The 8,091-nt window shown below is 37.6% G+C and overlaps 1 non-coding gene across 1 annotated transcript; it reads left to right on the top strand.

The window, feature by feature from the left end:
• Positions 1–4,295: 4,295 nt before the first annotated feature.
• LOC145013608 (small nucleolar RNA R71) lies at positions 4,296–4,402 on the top strand. The gene has a single exon (XR_013665156.1). It is a non-coding gene; the product is annotated as a small nucleolar RNA R71 (small nucleolar RNA).
• The last annotated feature ends 3,689 nt before the right edge of the window (positions 4,403–8,091 follow it).

The following is an 8,091-nucleotide window of genomic DNA, read 5'->3' on the forward strand; positions in this document are numbered from 1 at the left end:
GCACTCGGATGTACGGGGAGAGAGAGAGAGAGAGAGAGAGAGAGAGTCTCACAATATAGGTTAACAAGTTTACGTGAAATGTGTGTGAATATAAATCTTTTCTGTATGAATGTACCCTTTCTGTACGAGTGTGTTGAGTGATGTATCATAAACTATACCTATTATAGTTTATCTAAAATGTATGTAATATGTATGAACTCTTTTATGGAAATGTATTAGTGTTATGAATTTATTAAACTATACTTTTTATAGTTTATTATACATGTTCTAAAATGAATGCATAATATTTATTACGAATGACTTAGTTTCAGTTCATGATGATAAACTAACAAAGAATCACATTCAATAATTAGAACTTATGATTATACACTTTGCTCAACATAATACAAAGTGTTATGATATTCATATGCTGTTGGCTAACTTTAGCTTTTCTGCACTGTTTTGGAAAAATCATAGAAAAATCATACAAAGTCGAAAACTAGATCCGTAAATTCTGAGAGTTCAAAAAATGTGTCTATTGTACTCATAATGTTTATCACGATTTTTAATGACTTCCAACTTGGGTGAAAAAGTCCATAATCACAGACTGGTCCGGATTGTTGTTTGAAATGATAGGCAGTTTTGTAAAAATCACCATAAATTGTAGAAAAATCGTATGGAGATGTGCAAGTAGTCATTTTAAAGATAAAAACTTGAACTATTTTAACCTTGTATAGTTTTGAACAAAAAAATATTTAAGATGCCCAAAACAGTCCGTGAATGGAGTTGAACTTTTCTGATGAAGGCTGTTAGAAAAATTTAGTTATGTTCTTAGTGTTTTAACTTGTATTCCCCCCCCTGAAAACTTGAGAAAAAATGAAAATGTAGGGGTCTGAACTCACCTTGAGTGATTTCAGTAGATAAGTTTTGAAGAAGAGAAGTGTTCAACCCAAGAACACTTGAAGAATCACTTGAAGATTCGAAGCTCTAACACAAATATAATGGAGTTTGTGTAAGATATCCATGATTTGAGTGGAAATAAGTGAGATAATCATAAAAAGAATGGATTATGCTTACCAAATATGGAGGAAAAACTCAAGATCAGCCCTTGAATCTCGAATTTCTAGAGAGAGAAAGTGAGAGAGGAAAGAGTTTGATCTTCTTGTGAAATGAGAGCAAATGAGAGAAGTGAGGAGAGAGGATGAATATTCAGCTCTCAAAAACGTGGGAAAGAGTGATAATTGAGTGGAAAGGACATTGATGTGACCTAGGTAAGGTGGAGAGGTGTGGCTGGTCATAGAGTGGGTGTGGGAGTGGTTGCTTGTGTCATAAGGTAAAGCAAAGTCAACACTCCACCTCTTTGTACTTTACCCACTTGCTTTTATTATTTAAATAAAGATTTTTTTATGAAAATATGATTAAATTGTGAATATTTAGGGTTTATTATGTTAAAATATGATTTTGGGTGAAAATCCCTCGTTAAAATAATTAAAAACGGGCCTTAAACGCAAAACTACGCGAAAACCGGGAGAAAATGAGTTCCCAGCAAGACCTCTTGGTCCTAGGCCGAGGTTCGGTCCCTAGGCCGAGACTCGGTCCATGCTGAGGATTGTAGCCGGAAACGAACAGAGGGAAACGAAGGGGCGAGGAAGCGAGAGGCGAGGGCGAACGTGAAGGCGAGGGTTCGGTCCGGAGATAAGAGGCGAATGTCAGACCCGAAATGAACCGAATGAACAGTAGTGAACAGTGTCTTCGGGTTCGGTTCTTCCTTTTAAGCGAGGTTTGGTTCCTTTATGCGAGGTTCGGGTTCGGTTCCTTTTAAGCGAGGTTCGGGTTCAGTTCCATTTAAGCGAGGTTCGGGTTTGGTTCCTCCTGGGCGAGGTTCGGCCCTGAGAGGACTTTCGGCTCAGGAGGGTTCGGCTCCTCCTTACTCTCGGTCCCTAAGAGGACCTTCGGGTCCTAAGAGGCTTCTCTCCTCTCAAGAGGTTTCGGTTCCTAATGTCCATTTTTCTCATTTTTACCCCGTTTTAAGCCGTTTTTGACCCGGTTAAGGGTTGGAATGACCCGAATGACTCTAAAAAGTTACGGGAAACTTTTAAGAGAGATTTGGGAGAGATTTCACATACTTGGAGAGATTTGGGAGAGATTTGACATTCTTGGAGAGATTTCTCATACAAAGAGATATTTGAGAGAGGTTTCACATACTTGGAGAGATTTGGGAGAGATTTGACATTCTTGGAGAGATTTCTCATACAGAGAGATATTTGAGAGAGATTTCACATACTTGGAGAGATTTGGGAGAGATTTCACATACTTAGAGAGATTTCTCATACAAAGAGAGTTTTGGGAGAAGTTTCACATACTTAGAGAGATTTGGGAGAGATTTCACATACTTAGAGAGATTTCTCATACAAAGAGAGTTTTGGGAGAAGTTTCACATACTTAGAGAGATTTGGGAGAGATTTCACATACTTAGAGAGATTTCTCATACAAAGAGAGTTTTGGGAGAGATTTCACATACTTAGAGAGATTTCAAATAGAGAGAGATAGAGTGAAAACGATTGAGAGAGGTTTCGAGTGTGGCATTTGTGAGTGTCCAACTTCGCAATGCAAGGTCCGTAAACACTGTTAAGCCTTGTTTAAGGATCTTACACACTCCCGATGAGTATGCAACATTGTTTTATCGGTTTGGCTAGCCACGTACCACAGTTTTAGGTTAAGGAGATCTAGATGTTCACACTTTTGATTTATGATCTCTCATTAGAATAGAGAGTTGTGTAGAAATTTCATAATGTAAATTCTAGTACCCAAGGGCAAATTAAGTCAAACGGTTTGACTTGTTGACTTTAGTTGACTTTGACTTGACCGAAATTTGACAGTTGTCACAGCAGGAAACCCGGATTTGTCAACTTTCACCAATAGATCTTCACATATCCCTCTTGAAAATGTCACCATCTTGTTTGCTAGATGAATCGCCATTCGGATGGGCCTTTGTTATGGAGGATTCAACTTTGTGAAGAATGAGTAAGGCATAATGTTTATACTCGCTCCCGAATCGGCCAATGCATACCTAGTAGCCAAATCCCCAAATTGACATGGAAAGTTAAACTTTCTGGGTCCCCCCTCTTCTTTGGTAATTTGTTCAACATTGCAGCTGAGCAATTCTGATTAAGAACCACCTTTGATACCTCCTCCATCTTCTTTCTGTTAGTGAGAAGGTTCTTCAAGAATTTAGCATATTTTGGCATTTGTGCAATAGCTTCAATGAATAGGATGTTGATTTGGAGGGCTTTTATATGCTCTATAAATTCCTTATATTCTTCGTTTTGTTTGTCTTGTATATCTTGGCCTGAGAATGGTAATGGAGACTGATATGGATTTATTGGAGGGTTCTTATTCTCTTCAGTCGACAAACACGTCATGTTCTTCTTCGCAACACGTCGTGCTTGGTTGTCAAAGTGTGATTTTTGGTGTTCTTTTTCCACTTCCCGCGCAACCTTCAGATCTTTATTCGGTATTAGTGTTAAGGGAGTGAAAATTTTCCCACTCCTTATTGTTACCACATTAATATTTGCCACTCTTGGGTTTTGTTCGGTGTTGCATGGAAGTCCACCCGGTGACCGTTCATTGAATTGCTTGGCAAGTTTCTAGAGTTGTTTCTCGATGTTGAGGATTGAAGGTTGTTAATTCCTCATAAGGGCTTGCTGATCTCTCATCATAACTTGTTGATCTCTTTTTGCTGCTTCTATTTTGTCATGCCTCTTTTCCGATGCAGATGCAAAACAAATGAACATTGCTTCCAGATCCGTCTTCTTCTCAGGTACCGACTCTTACTTTTGATAAAATCCTCTTGCCTTTTTTTGTGTTTCTCTTCCTTTTCCTTCTTGTACTCATCATAGGGTAGCCATTCCTTCTTAGATTTCCTCTAATCTTCATCCAATCTATCCCTGCTTGAATAACACACTTGCGCCTTCCGGTTTCCATTCTTGTCAAGGACACAATCTTTAGTTAAATGAGGACCGCTAAAGTTACCCACACAAATGGCATGGATGTATTGGTCCATATTTTTCATACTATGATCCATGCTTTCCAATTTAGCCATCACCGCTGCCATATAATCCGTAGCTACATTCACCATCCATAGAGTTGTGTCATTACGCGCATTATAATATTCTCTTGAGTGTTTATAGAATTCTGCAATCAACTCCTTTATCACAGCTGATGCTTTCTTCATGAGTGGTCCTTGGAAGTCAAGGAGCTGCTTGGTTGTCACATTTACCCCATTATAGAAAATAGAGACTTCCTGTTGCATGTTGAGGTCATTTTTTGGACAATTTCTAAGCAAACCTTTGTATCTCTCCCATGATTCATAAAGTTACCCACCTCCTTGTTGTTCAAAATCAGCGATTACTTTCTTTAATCTTGACACCTTCTACGGGGGGGAGAAAGAGAACTGTTGAATGAACTCTTCACGCATCTTTGGCCATGTGGTTATTGATCCTGTAGGGAGTGATTTCAACCAATCCTTTGTTGCACCCTTGAATGTAACCGGTAGAATCCTTAGTAGCACAGTCTCACGAGGCACATTTAGAATGTTGTTGTTGACCTCATCAATATGTTTATAGGCATCTTCGTGATCCTTCCCATGGAACGAAATGGCCTTCAGTTGGGCGAGTATGTGACCCTTCAGCTCGAAGTTTGATGTTGCTGGAATGGTGGGTTGCAGAAGACCTGGTCCAGTATCATTACAAATCCTCTTCTTATATTCCTCCCTGGATATGTCTGCAATGTCCACCATCTCTCCTACTACTTCACTCTCCTCTTCAACTTGGTGTTTTGGGTTTGTTTTCAACTGCATTCTTATCTTGAGTTTGCTTGACGCTTTTGTAACTACTTGATTCCCCAATTGCTTTGTCTTTCTTTTTGCGAAAAGTTGATTCTAGATCTTCCAATGGTGGTACTACTGTAGATATGGAACCTCGGGTCATAAACTACCTAAAACAAATGAAAAAAAATACACTTAGAATGAACAAAAATGCAGAAAACCACAAACTGGAATCACGAGAAACACGGCGTGTTCAAAGATGACCATGGCATGTTCAACATGAAAATACAATAAACAGAAAAGAAAATTAAAACCAAAAACTGATAAATTTATGTGAGATAAATCTCACACAAAGGATCGATAACAATTAGCAGATAAAATTAACTATTTAGAACTGTTCCCTGACAATGGCGCCAAAAAATTTATATGTGTGAAATATATTAGTTTTAATCCTAACTAACTTCAACAAAAACCAACACACGATAGGCAGTGTAGGTAATCGAATAGTAGTTTAGTGCAGGTAAGTAAGGTATCGAACATAGGGAACGATAAACAATGAAAACTATCACTAATGTTGACTAATTAAAACATTTATTAACAAGGGGTTCTTCTTTAGTTTTGCAAGACTAGAAACTTAGGCAATCAATTAAGCACTTAACAAATAAATATTAACAACTAATTGAAGGACAAAAGGCGAGTTGATTCAAGTATATTAAAGAGACATCCGTTTAGATTCAGTTCACTTATTCCTATGGTTGATTTCGTGGCAAGTGCAATGGATTAATATATCATCAATTATGGATTTCTGATGTGATTAGGTTCATGTTCACTTTTATTAATCCTTTAGAAACCAAGTTAATTCAAACTCTGATCAGTTGATTAAACTAATAAGTTTCCTAGTGTTAAGTTCGAATCATGCAATAATTATAATAATATTTAATTAAATTGGTTTGTTCAATTAAATTATATATTGTTGGTCATCATATATAGCTCACACATTAATTTATTTATTTTCTAGTTAACCCTAAGTTACGTTCACAACACTAGGCTTACAATCTTGATGGTCACAAAATCATAACAGCCAGGCAATCAAGAACGATGTTCATGTAATCTAAATAAACTTATTAATCAACAAAAAATAATTGTCATTAACACATAAGGTTCTTTTAACAAGCATAATAGGATAAATAATCAATTAAACATAATCCAAAGCCATTAAATCAAACCATAATCATAAGATACTCTACTCTAAATGAAAGTAGGTTGTTTAGCCCATAACTTTAGCAGAAACAATCATAAAAACATATTTCAACATTAAAAACATAGTGTAAATAAGAGAATTAAGTAAATAGGATGTGATTTTGCCTCAGATCTCTTCAAACAAAAGCTTTTAGTCGAATTCTATAATCTACAGCTCCTTGGGGATGTCTCTGGACTCCAAAAATTGATAAAAACCTCAAGCATAAGCTAGGGTTTCAAACAGAAATTACCCTTAAATAGAATCTGAAAAACGGTAGGACCCAAAATGCCATGTTCTTTATTAAAAACACGTGTACGGCAAGGCGCGCTTCCATCAGGATTTTTCATCTCAACACGTTGTGATTAATGATAACATGTTGTGTTCTTCTTCAATTTCTTCTTTTTCTTCAAAATCCAAGATTCAGTCTTCCAATTGCCAATTCCGCTTCCTTTTCCTTCCAATCATTTCTTTATTGTTGCAAATGAAATTTTAAACTAATTAAGTACCTTTTGTTCATTATTTGAAACAAATACAACATAAAATATTAAGATAATGCATGAATTATATGATTAAGTTTGCAAATATCACGCTGCATACTTAGATTACGCAGGACGTATGCCGAACTTTCAGATCCAACTTTATGACCTTACATGTCCATTAAGTGCTTAACTCAAGGTATTAATACATTATGACCTTCTAAAGAATGCATGGAGCCAAAACAACCATTAAGACCCCATTTTTATGATTCAAGACCCTTTCTAAGGTCTGAAAGGACGACTTAATGTGTCGAGAACATGCCATGCTCGAAAATCACCATTTGGGGAACAAAAAGTGACTTAAAATATCAAAAACCTAGATCAATCATCATTATGGACTGGTAATGTTGCAAGCTTTATACCTTCTAGAGGTTGAAAACAAGGTAGAAAACACAGATCCAAGGTGCTCTCAACTCCAAGATCTTCTCACCACCTTCTTCTTTCTTCAAAACAAAGGCTCCAAAATTGCTCTGTTGCTCTTAGGGTTTCTTGGGGGTCGATATCACAGAAGGAGGCTAGCTAAGAATGAAATGTGAGGCCTTAAGGATGCTTAAATATGAGCCAAAACCCTAAAAATTAGGGTTTGCATGCTTTCCACGTATACCCTACATATGAGTACGTCCAACGTACTAAGGTATCCCCTTGTACACTCATCGTACACATGTACGCACAGTGTACTCAAAGTCCCAATTTACCAAAATGCCACTATGACACCTTTTTACATTCTTTCTTGAACTTAGGGACCAAAATGCAACACAATTTAATTATAGGATCAAAATTAGAAATACCTCATCATTGGGATGTTACAATTCTCCCCAACTTGAATTAGACTTTGCTCTCGAAGTCGGTTGAGGCAAATAACTCAGGATAATGCTCCCGCATCTCAACCTCCGTCTCCCATGTCCACTCTAGCCTCTCCGATGCTGCTACAGAACCTTTACTAAAGATAGCTCCTTGGTGTGCAGGAACTTCATCTTTCTTTCCATAATAGCCACCAGACTCTTAATATATTGAGGCACTCATCGACCTGGATATCATCCCACTGAACCATTGCCTCACTATCCTACACACATTTCCGTAACTAAGAGACATGGAAAGCATTGTGGATCTCAATGAGCTCGCTCAGTAAATCTAACTGACAAGCCACTATGCCCACCCTAGAGATAATACAGAAAGGTGTGATATACTGGGGACCCAACTTCCCCCTTTTCTTAAAGCATATCATACCCTTCCAAGGCGAAACCTTCAGTAATACCATATCACCAAACTGAAACTGCAACTCATATCGGCACTAGTCGGTATAGATCTTCTATCGACTCTGTTTTGTTTGCAGTCTCTGCCTGATCTTATGAATAAGCTCCGTGGTATGAAGGACTACTTCGGTCCTTCCCATTACCCGATAACCAACCACTCCCCAACAAACTAGGTTGCAGCATCTCCGACCATACAAAAGCTTAAAAGGTAGGGGACCAATGTTGGAGTGATAATTTTTGTTGTAGGAGAACTCCGCA

The sequence above is a fragment of the Lactuca saligna genome, chromosome 8, assembly GCF_052625555.1.
Source record: "Lactuca saligna cultivar CGN05327 chromosome 8, ASM5262555v1, whole genome shotgun sequence".
Lineage (NCBI taxonomy): Eukaryota > Viridiplantae > Streptophyta > Magnoliopsida > Asterales > Asteraceae > Lactuca > Lactuca saligna.